Genomic DNA, 12,871 nt, shown 5'->3' with positions numbered 1-12,871 from the left:
GTGTTACTGAAATAGACACCAGGTTTCATGACTTCATTCAGATCACCCCAAAACAGCATGACTGAAATTAGGTAAATTCAGGAACTGGTAACTTTTTAAAAAACAAACAAAGAAGCCCAAACCAAAACAAAAAACCCACCACCCTACAAACAAAAAAACCAAACAAACAGAAAAACTCTAAGGAATAAAAACTCATAGGCAGATTTTGGACCAAATTTTGGTGTACATAAATGTGATGTCAGAATTTGGCCTATACTTGAGTTTACAGGATCTGTAGTATACTGCAGCTGAAATAGGAATTTCACAGCATAAGATACGTATAGGAGTGTAATCATTTGTTGTTTTCTCCCATTAATGTTGTTGTGTTCATTAATGAAAGCAAATATTCAATATAAGATATTTTATAGACTTTCTTCATTTTGTGAGGCTGCCAGCAAACTTTCAGTAAACAATATTTTTTAAACTGTTGCCAGCCTCTCAACATCTTAGAGAGAACAAAAAAACCAAACTTGCTAGCACAAGTCCTAAATTATTTGCTAGATTACATAATGGTTACTGTATGATAGTGTACAACCTGACATTTAGAGATAAAAAAACTGTTCCGGTATTTCTTACATTATGGTTAATGCTTTTGCATTCATTGTACACTCTCCACAGTTGTCAGAATTAATATTTAATCTTTAACTGATAACGGAAACAATATTTGTAACTCCATCTGCAATGATTGGATAATAAACTACTGTTGGAATCAAATGTTTGGTCATTTCTGCGTCCCATGTTAGAAGGGATATGTGGTTGGATGCCTAATGTAAGGGTAAATTGTTGGCTTGAGAAAACCTACATATATTTAGCTCTTTATATAGTAAAAGTCATTAGGATGATAACGTGTGGTATTTTCACATTTAACTTTTGAATCCTTCTGAAAACAACACATTGACAATATTTTTACTGTCTGATAGAGTTATGTGGCATATTTGTCAGTATCTCATACCCTAAATGGGAAGCCAAATCATTGATCAAATTAGATGAAATATTTTATTGCTGAGAACTTTAGATCCTACCTTCTTTACCACCTTCCCCATTCCTCACCCTTTCTTGTTCACAGACGCATGCTCCTGCTCCACAGTATCTGATAGAAATTTGCTTTCTAGAAAATGAATCAAAGCAGGCACACAAAGAAGCAAAATGTCTGATACAACCCACTGGTTTGAGGTGCTTGAGTTTATTATTTTATGCTAATGTAGCACCTAGGAGCCTTAGTCATAGACAAGGACCCCACAGTGCAAGATGCTGTACAAATACAGAGATGGTCCATGTCCCAGAGAGCTTACAGTCCAAGTATAAGACAAAACAATAGATGGATACAGACAGACGGGAGAGTACACAAAAACAATTGGCCAGTGTTGGTCAGCATGATAGATGTTAGTACTCATAGACCTCTAAAATGTCAAGTGAGGAAGTTAAAACAATCAGTGCATTATGGTATGTTCTACCTTAAGACGTGCATCAGAGTTCAGAAACCTCTGAAAGAGGCAGGAAACAGCTTCCTCCTCCCCTACCATTTCTAATCTCATTATAGGGGATTAGATATCAGTCCTCCATGCTTTGCTAATAGCAAAGGCTTACATGGTAGCTGGGACATAGACTCTTCCTTCTGTTCCAGTGTAAAATAAGTAGGGTCCTACTAAATTCACAGTCCATTTTGGTCAGTTTCATGGTCATAAGATTTTAAAAATCATAAATTTCACAGTTTCAGATATTTAAATCTGAAATTTCATGGTGGTGTAACCATGGGGGTCTCAACCCAAAAGCGGGTTGAATGGGGGGCTGCAAGGCTATATTGTGTGTGTGTGAGTGGGGGGGAGGGATGTCACGGTATTGCCACTGGTGCTTCTGCACTGCTGCCTTCAGAGCTGGGTGGCCAGCTCTAAAGGCAGCACCACCGCCAGCTACAGCACAGAAATGAGGATTGCATGGTATGGGAGGTCTTCCCTTTTTGGGGGCAGGGCCAGCCTTATGGATGGGTCCATGTAGGTGACTGCCCAGGGCTCTGTGGTCAGGGAGTGTCATGGTCCTCCTCATCCTCCTCCTCACCCCCACAGCCAGTCTAAGGCCCCTTTAACTCCCGAGTGCTAGGCCTGGAGCCAAGGAGGGGCAAGGCTGGGGGTGCCCCAGTCAAGGGCTCCTACCCTGCACCAGACTCCAGTTACTCGTTCTGGCCGGGCTGCTGCTGGCGGCAGTGCTGCCTTCAGAGTTGGGCTCTCAGCCAGTAGCCGTGAAGCTTCCTGCAGCCAGGGCAGGTTCCTGGAGGTGGGTCTGACCCAGCCTTGGGAGTGGCCCGTGCAGCGTAAGAGGAAGTCCCATCCCTCCTCAGCCAAGCCAGGACTAGCATCTGGAGCCTGGTGCATGGTAGGAGTCCATGGCTCCAGACCCAGGACTGTGTGTGTGTGTGTGTGTGTGTGTGTGTGTAGAGGGAGGAGACAACAGCGCCCCCCTGACCACAGGGCCCTGTCCCCCACAAAAGTGACTACTCCCCTGTACCCTGCGACCCTCATTTCTGTATTGTAGCTGGCAGCTGTGCTGCCTTCAGAGCTGGGTACCCAACCAGCAGCCACCACTCTCCAGCTGCCCAGATCTGAAAGCAGCACCGCCACCAGAAGCAGTGCAGAAGTAAGGGTGGTAATACCATACCATGTCACCTTCACTTATTCTGTTCTGCTGCTGGCAGCAGTGTTACCTTCAGAGCTGGCATCCCCACCCCCAGCACCTGTGGAGCTGGGGGAGGTTCCTGGAGGTGGATCTGACCCAGTCCCGGGAGCAGCCTGTGCTGGGGAAGAGGAAGTCCCATCCCTCCCCAGCCTCGCCAAGACTAGCATCTGGAGCCTGGCGCATGGAAGGAGCCCCTAGCCGGGGTGCCCCCAACCTTGCCTCTCCTACAATCGCCAGATTTCACAGGGGGAGATCAGGTTTTATGGTCTGTGATGTGTTTTTCACGGCTGTGAATTTGGTAGGGTCTTCAAAATAAGACCTTCCTGCTACAACTTGCAAAGCTACTGCTTCTATTGTTTCTCCTACAAAGGCCATCCCGTCTTCAGTTAGGTGAGCTGATGGTGAATGTAAAGAACTTAGAGACTACATACAAGGATTTACTCACCACTGGGACAAGGTCTGTTGCTCGTCAGAGTGTTCCACTAATTTCTCAGAGGGGTAGCCGTGTCAGTCTGAATCCGTAAAAAGCAACAGAGGGTCCTGTGGCACCTTTAAGACTAACAGAAGTATTGGGAGCATAAGCTTTCGTGGGTAAGAACCTCACTTCTTCAGATGCAAGTAATGGACATTTCCAGAGGCAGGTATAAATCAGTATGGAGATAACGAGGATAGTTCAATCAGGGAGGGTGAGGTGCTCTGCTAGCAGTTGAGGTGTGAACACCAAGGGAGGAGAAACTGCTTCTGTAGTTGGATAGCCATTCACAGTCTTTGTTTAATCCTGATCTGATGATGTCAAATTTGCAAATGAACTGGAGCTCAGCAGTTTCTCTTTGGAGTCTGGTCCTGAAGTTTTTTTGCTGTAAGATGGCTACCTTTACATCTGCTATTGTGTGGCCAGGGAGGCTGAAGTGTTCTCCTACAGGTTTTTGTATATTGCCATTCCTGATATCTGACTTGTGTCCATTTATCCTCTTGCGTAGTGACTGTCCAGTTTGGCCAATGTACATAGCAGAGGGACATTGCTGGCACATGATGGCATATATAACATTGGTGGACGTGCAGGTGAATGAGCCGGTGATGTTGTAGCTGATCTGGTTAGGTGCTGTGATGGTGTTGCTGGTGTAGATATGTGGGCAGAGTTGGCATCGAGGTTTGTTGCATGGGTTGGTTCATACCAAATGGACTGAAGGTGAAAAATCCATTGCTATCTACATACTGCACAGACCACAGTGAGAGATTATGCCATACACTATCAAAGAAACTGAGGAACCACCTGATCAGCATCCTATACAGCAAACAGAAAAACATCAAGCAAGAGGTCTCCAACCTGGAGACTTTCATAAATAACCAACCCCCCACACAAATGGACTTTACTAAAATAAGACAGGAGATCTACATTACACACTTCACCTCTCTACAAAGGAAAAAGGACCGTAAGCTGTCTAAAATCCTACCTGCCACATGGGGCCACAACAGGGGTACCCCTAACTCACCCAGCAATATCGTCAATTTATCCAGCTACACACTCAACCCAGCAGAAGAGTCTGTCCTATCTCGGGGACTCTCTTTTTGCCCCAGCACCCCCACGAACATGATACAGTTCTGCGGTGATCTGGAAGCCTACTTTCGCCGCCTCCGACTCAAAGAATACTTTCAAGATAACACTGAACAGTGCACTGATACACAGATACCCTCCCACCAACAACACAGGAAGAAGAACTCCACATGGACTCCTCCTGAGGGTCGAAATGACAGTCTGGACCTATACATAGAATGCTTCCGCCGACATGCACAGGCAGAAATTGTGGAAAAACAACATCGCTTGTCTCATAACCTAAGTCGTGCAGAACGCAATGCCATCCACAGCCTCAGAAACCACCCTGACATTATCATCAAAGAGGCTGATAAAGGAGGTGCTGTTGTCATCATGAACAGGTCTGACTACCACAAGGAGGCTGCCAGACAACTCTCCAATACCAAATTCTACAGGCCACTTTCCTCAGATCCCACTGAGGAATACACTAGGAAACTGCAACATCTACTCAGGACACTCCCTACACTACCACAGGAACAAATCAACATACCCTTAGAGCCCCGACCGGGGTTATTCTATCTACTACCCAAGATCCACAAACCTGGAAATCCTGGACGCCCCATCATCTCGGGCACTGGCACGCTCACTGAAGGACTGTCTGGATATGTGGACTCCCTACTCAGACCCTACGCCACCTGCACTCCCAGCTATCTCCGTGACACCACTGATCTCCTGAGAAAACTACAATGCATTGGTGACCTCCCAGAAAACACCATCCTACCCACCATGGATGTAGAGGCTCTCTACACAAACATCCCACACACAGATGGAATACAAGCTGTCAGGAACAGTATCCCTGATGATGACACAGCACAACTTGTTGCTGAGCTCTGTGACTTTATCCTCACGCACAATTATTTCAATTATTTCACGCACCGCCATGGGCACCCGCATGGCCCCACAATATGCCAACATTTTTATGGCTGCCCTGGAACAACGCTTCCTCAGCTCTCGTCCACTCACGCCCCTTCTCTACTTACTCTACATTGATGACATCTTCATCATCTGGATCCATGGGAAGGAGACCCTGGAAGAATTCCACCATGATTTCAACAGCTTCCACCCCACCAGCAACCTCAGCCTGGACCAATCTACACAGGAGGTCCACTTCCTAGACACCACAGTACAATAAGCGACGGCCACGTTAACACCACCCTATACCGAAAACCCACCAACCGCTACGCCTACCTTCATGCCTCCAGCTTCCACCCCGGACACACCACACAATCCATCGTCTACAGCCAAGCGCTGAGGTACAACCGCATCTGCTCCAACCCCTCAGACAGAGACCAACACCTACAAGATCTTCACCAAGCATTCTCAAAACTACGATACCCACACAAGGAAATAAAGAAACAAATCAACAGAGCCAGACGTGTACCCAGAAGCCTCCTGCTACAAGACAGGCCCAGAAGAGAAACCAACAGAACTCCACTGGCCATCACCTACAGTCCTCAGCTTAAACCTCTCCAACGCATCATCAGTGATCTACAACCCATCCTGGACAATGATCCCTCACTTTCACAGACCTTGGGAGGCAGGCCAGTCCTCGCCCACAGACAACCTGCCAACCTTAAGCATATTCTCACCAGCAACCACGCATCGCACCATAACAACTCTAACTCAGGAACCAACCCATGCAACAAACCTCGAGGCCAACTCTACCCACATATCTACACTAGCAACACCATCAAAGGACCTAACCAGATCAGCTACAACATCACCGGCTCATTCACCTGCACGTCCACCAATGTTATATATGCCATCATGTGCCAGCTCTGCTATGTACATTGGCAAACTGGACAGTCACTACGCAAGAGGATAAATGGACACAAGTCAGATATCAGGAATAGCAATATACAAAAACCTGTAGGAGAACACTTCAACCTCCCTGGCCACACAATAGCAGATGAAAAGGTAGCCATCTTACAGCAAAAAAACTTCAGGACCAGACTCCAAAGAGAAACTGCTGAGCTCCAGTTCATTTGCAAATTTGACACCATCAGATCAGGATTAAACAAAGACTGTGAATGGCTATCCAACTACAGAAGCAGTTTCTCCTCCCTTGGTGTTCACACCTCAACTGCTAGCAGAGCACCTCACCCTCCCTGATTGAACTAACCTCGTTATCTCCATACTGATTTATACCTGCCTCTGGAAATGTCCATTACTTGCATCTGAAGAAGTGAGGTTCTTACCCACGAAAGCTTATGCTCCCAATACTTCTGTCATAACTATAAAGGGAAGGGTAATAGCTGTCCTGTGTACAGTACTATAAATCCNGCCCCTACATTTGTACCCTAAAGTTCAAAGTGGGGATCTCAGTCCTGACAACTTCTGTTAGTCTTAAAGGTGCCACAGGACCCTTTGTTGCTTTCCACTCATTTCTATTATAACTCATCAATCTTTAAGTCTGGAAGGAAACATTATGATAATCTAGTCTAACCTTGTGCATAACACAGGCCAAAGAACCTCACTCAATAATTTCTACATCAAGCCCATAACTTCTGTTTGAGCTATAGCATATCTTTTAGAAAGACCTCTAATCTTGATTTTAAATACTTCAAATGAAGAAAAGTCTACCACATCACTAGGTAAACAGTAGAGGTAAGAGAATGAGTTCTTGTTTGAAACCAGCGGTTTAAACCATTCATCCAAATCTGTGTTTACTTAAATTGTGTATGCTGCATGTTAAAAGCAGGGGTCGGCAACCTTTCAGAAGTGATGTGCCGAATCTTCATTTATTCACTCTAATTTAAGGTTTCATGTGCCAGTAATACATTTTAACATTTTTAGAAGGTCTCTTTCTATAAGTCTATAATATATAACTAAACTATTGTTGTATGTAAAGTAAATAAGGTTTTTAAAATGTTTAAGAAGTTTCATTTAAAATTAAATTAAAATGCAGAGCCTCCCCAGACTGGTGGCCAGGACCTGGGCAGTGTGAGTGCCACTGAAAGTCAGCTCTCGTGCCGCCTTCGGCATGCGTGCCATAGGTTGCCTACCCCTGATATAAAGCCTTAATGATTTATTTTGGCATACCATAGCATTTCAAGATGTTCCAGGTTGAATAATGGTGGAGACTGGTAAAGGTAAATGCTTTCTTAAAATCTATGAAGTTTGAGTGGTTTTTGCCATTCAGTGCTTTCTTTGATGAGTACTCTTAGGGTGAAAATCTGGTTGACACATGATCTGGGTCAAAATCCATCCTGCTCCTCCCGTATCTTTCTTTCAACCAACTCCTTTATTCTGCTTAAGATGATACTGCAGAAGACTTTTCCTGCCACTCAAAGGAGTGTAACACTACTTCAGTTACTGCAATTACTTAGGTCACCTTTCTTTAGTATTTTGATTTATGCCATTTTCCCCATTGTTTGGAGGCTTTTCCTGGTTTCATGTGTCATTGAAAAATTTGATAATTTTTGTTTAAAATTGGTCTCATCACAAGCTTTCAACATTGCCCTGGGGACTTGGTCTTCACCTGCAGCCTTCCTAGGCTTAACTTTTCATTGCACTATTCATTTTTTGTGTGAGGTGAGACATGATGTCTAGTTCTGAGTGTTTAATTTCATTGTCAAAGTTAATGTTTCTTGTGGTTTAGCACGTCTTGAAAATGCTGTGCTCTTTGTTCTTTCTGTTAAGGTATTTTTCCTTGTTTATCCATAACAGGCCCTCTGGCTAGTATAAAATTGCCAGTTAGATCTTTGTTGAGTTGATATACTGTTTTACTATCCCTTCTTTCAGTAGCCTCAACTTCTTTAGCCATTTTATCCATATATTTCCTTTTCTCTTCTAACAGTGCTTTTATTGTTTCATCCTTTGTTTTATATAGATTTTTTTTTTTTTTTGCTGCTGCTTTTTTGGTAGATATTTTTAAGTAGTTAATGTTTGCTTTGACTTGTTTCCTTTTTTACCACATAGTTCCACATATCCTCAGTTATCCAGACTTGAGGTTTGCTTAGAAAAAAACCCATAACATGTCCATGATGACTTCTTGTGGTGGACTCTGTCTTGTAGCACCTGAAATTGATTCTAGTTCAGTTCGAATCTGCTGCTGTATCCATTAGCCTTTTGCTGTAAAATGTCTTGGTACTTTGGGAGACTTCTTGTTTTTCTTTAGTTTATTTTCAGTCTGGCCGCATACAAATTGTGATCACTTCCAACATCAGTCCCTCTGTATACTCTAAATTTCTTTCTAATATGTAGATTGTCAATCTGATTACTGGTGACTCCATCTGGGGAATTCCAAATTACTTTATATATATCTTTTTGTGGTAATAGTGTTCCACCAATGTTGACCCTGGATACCAAGTACATAGGGTGACCAGATGTCCCGATTTTATAGGGACAGTCCCGATATTTGGGGTTTTGTCTTATATAGGTGCCTATTACCCCCCCCCCCCCATCCTCTGTCCGGATTTTTCACACTTTCTATTTGGTCACCCTACAAGTACAGTTCTTCTAGTCTTTCATGGTTCTGATTTTGGGAACCAAATATGTGATTGCCCATTGATTTCTCCACTCTCTTGTTGTTGTTGTCATCATCAACCGTGGCATTGAAGTCCTCCATTTCTAAGCAGATGAATGTCATGCTTGAAATATTGTCAGAGTTTGTAGACAGCTCTATATCTGCTCTTTGAGTTTGTCATCATAGTGGTCTGTCTGTGCATAACACTGTATAATTGTCATTTTCATTACTGTGTTTAAAACCTGTCTCAGAGCATTTGGGTATTGGTTCCCAATCTAAGTGATTTTTCTGCTTTGGAAGTCACAATTAGTGCTACTTCCTGAGTATCTTATGATTTTATTTTCATTTTTGAATTGTTTTTTATCAGCTCCTGGCCATCAACATTTGCTTACTCCAAGGATTTGAGATTATATTCATCCATTTCTTTCATCACCTGTGCAGCCTTTGGTGTTGCAGCCATCATTCTAATGCTTCAGAAACCTATTTTCATAGTTTTATTTTTACCTTTAGTAAAGAACTTTTCAAACACTTGGCTTCCTGATGGCTCGTTATTTCTGCAAGACATGCTGTTAGCCTCTATGGCAATCTTCTTGTATGTCTATAACTTGGCCTATCACTCAACCCCCAGATCTGGAGGACCAGTGGGCTGCTTTTTATCTGGCCCCTACCCTTTGACCTGTCTTGGTTGGGTGACCCTACCAGGAGTTATAACTATCTCTGGCATAGCTCTGAGGATCATTATAGCACACAAGCCTTCCCACCACATCAAGGTGCAGTCCTCAGGGAAATGATCTTACCCACTCAGAGTGGGATTTTCATGACTGCTCAGCGTTGACCAAACTGCTCCCGTTAAAGTCAATGAGAATTTGACGACTGATTTCAAAAGGAGCAGTTAGGCCAATGTTGAGTGCTTTCGAAAATCCTACTCTGAAGCTGCAGTCTCCTGGTCAAAGAATCACTGCAGGTGGCGCCTTTAGTTAGGACTCATGCTGTAATTACTAGTCTCTTTTCCAGGGTCGGATCAAGAGCGTAAAGTTTGGCTATTTGTTTATCCAATGGCTGAGAAACACCGTTTCTTTAAAAGTACCATCATTACAGGATTCTCCTTGGGTTTCAAGCCTCCAGAGCAAAACAGGCAGCAAGCTTCAGAAGCTGAAAATATTTTTTTTCAGGGTTGCTGTCCCACACACATCAGCTGGCAGTATGTTCTGCTTCTGCAGTGGAAATGGAGCAGCCCACTGGTACCTCCAAATGCCAATTCCTTTTTTACCACTCATGAATGAGAAGCTCCCTGTGGCAGCCAAATCTACTTGGCTTTTGGCTAATTTTCTTCTTTATTTCTGGGTTTTCCCCGACCATCAGTTTGCTGTCAGTTTTAACAATGAAAACATTTAGAGAGGCTCTTGCCATCTCTTTGGCATTGGATTAGATTTCTTGCCAGTTAGGCCTGTTCCTCTTTTTTTCCTCTCTTTCCTAGGCTAGCTTTGGTTCCTAGGAAGACGATGCACGCTATTGCAAATCTCATGAAGGGTCCCTGTAGTACTTTCTTCTTGCAGACTTTGCAAAGCAAGTACAAGGTTCATGGGTTTTTTCCTGCACACTACTGCCTGGCCCCTGTGTTAAGACTGTGGATTCCAGACCCATAGTAGTGTGGCTAACTCCCAGCTCTAATCTGTTCTGGGTACCTTCCCACCCAGAAAACAAATACAAATATAGAGACAGCAAATCTACATTAATATCAATATACACACTGTTCTAGCTGTAAATCTGCATTTAATTAAGCTTAAAATTGGCACACACCAACAAATGCAGAAAATGCAAACTTGAGGACAGAACTTCTGTGTTTAATTTTCGTTAGTGATTTAGAATATTTTGTAATGGCAGTAGCAACATATCAACTGTTACCTTATAAACATCTTGAAAACACAGGCCATCTGAAATATAGAAAATCAAACCTGCCAGTAACAAGAACCCTTCATCACTTTTCAGAGCACAGTCTGTTGTAGACTTCTCCTTGTCCCATGACTGCTTTACACACACATCTACAAAAATCCGACTTTACCAAAAAATGTTTAAAGCCCTGCTCTAAACTAAATGGAAAAGAAAAATCTCGGACTTCTATTAGAGTTGACTTCAGCATTGTGGAGTACACGTGTATACAACAGGAGCTATTACAATTTCAGATTTTCAGTATGGGTGCAAGCTGGGGGTCATGTTTGAGGCTCGCTGCACCTGTGCCCCTTTTGACCTCTGAGGAGACACTGCTCAGTCTTAGGCCTCTTCCCCTTACCTCTCTCGGGATGGAATCTTGCAGTTTTTTCCGCTATTAACCTGATCAATGTACCAGTCTATCCTACGCATATCTACTGCTTACCACCCTGAAGATCTAACTGGGTTTTCGGTACCTGCATTTCTTCCTTTGGGAACCTGAGACACATGAGACTGACCAACAGTCTTCTTAGAGCAAAATATTTGTATTTAGCCATTGGAACAAAGCATTATAGAAAGAAGGATTTTAAAATAAGAAACAACCTACATGTATGTCTATTATATCAACAGTACTTCACCCCATACTGGTAACCTAGGCAGGTCTTACTTTTTCAGATACACCTATGCTTTCCTGTGCCGAATATCTTTCAACCTAGTTCCTGCGGGACCCAGCAAGAGTATCTTTTTAAACAGTGTGAAGTTCTTTGTTCTTTTCATTGTTGATGGGTTTTGGTCCCTCCTGATCAAACCAGTTTCAAAGGCTAGTGTAGGGTATCAAGCCAGACTAGATAGAGCTGATAGTCCAATAACCAGGTCAATATACACTATTGAGAAATTGTTATATAGCACTCCATTATTGTGTCACTGGAGTTTGTGGGCCACCGGTAGTAATGGAATGCTTCGGTGGTTTGCTGAGAGCTGGCTAGTCATGGTGGTGGTGATTCTCGCTGCTAAAAGAAATAGCGGGGGAAGGGGAAATGAAATGAAGTGCAAAAGAGAAGGCAGTGTGAGAGCTCTTGCAAAACCAAAACCACAACCTTGTATCACACTGATGAAGCTAAAATACTTTTCCATATAAGCAATTGCTGTAGTTCAATGGCCATTTGTTTATCTACTTTTAACTGTATATTTACGTGATCAGCAGAGTTAGTTTAACTCCTATGTATGCATTTAGGGCTTGATCCTACTCCTATTGAATTCAATAGTAAAACTTCCACTGACTTCAGTGGTGCAGGCTCAGATTGTTAGCCATTACCTTTGATAATCCAAAGGCCCTAGTTTGATTATCTCTGGTGTAGATAATTCATTCCTGATGTTCATTCAGCCCTTTTCCTCTGTGCTACAACTGCCAAAAAAGGTGCCAATTGTAAAAGATTTAAATTTTATTAGAGGATATTTAAAAAAAATAAACGATACAGAAAATTTGAAGCACTGAACAATGGACTGAAATCACCTGCTTACTGCAGATCACTGAGCAACTTTCAGAGCATGGTGACTTTGGTCACTAATAACTGGGGATGGATTTGAATCAATATCCTGGAGCTTGAAAGTCTGCTATTGGAGCCTCCTGTGTAATTGATGGGTACATGTCATTTATATTACTCCTCAGGGAATTCTGTGCCACTGCACAATGCAAAATTTCACAGAATTCCCTGTTTCCCCTGCAGAATTGGGGCTGCAGAGCTGCTGGCCTTTATAGAGCCTGGCTGGGCTGAAGGCTGCATGCTCTGCTTGATCCTCATTCTCCCAGGGAAGGGAAAGGGCCCGAGAGGCCCAGCTATGGCAAAGGGCAAGTAAGGCCAGGGCAGCACCACACCACGTCCTCCAGCAGGACAGTAAAGAAACTGAGGGGAGTAAAGGCTCTGGAGCTGCTGGTGTCTGGACAGGGCGTGCCCTGTGGCTAGGCTCTGGGGGCCCCACACAGCCCCCTCCAGCATCCTTCAACTGGAACTGGGTTGCTATAGGGGTTTCTTTAACTCTCTACTCCTGGGGGAATCTTCTTCGCTGTTGTCTGTATTGTTAACAGGTATTTTGAAATAAATTACCAAAATAATTGAAACTAGAGTGTTTATATTGTGTTGTTTTGACAAAATATGCAGAAATTTGCAGAA

Source organism: Trachemys scripta, chromosome 4, assembly GCF_013100865.1.
Source record: "Trachemys scripta elegans isolate TJP31775 chromosome 4, CAS_Tse_1.0, whole genome shotgun sequence".
Lineage (NCBI taxonomy): Eukaryota > Metazoa > Chordata > Testudines > Emydidae > Trachemys > Trachemys scripta.
The sequence above is the reverse complement of the archived record's forward strand: the minus strand, read 5'-3'. Positions refer to the sequence as shown.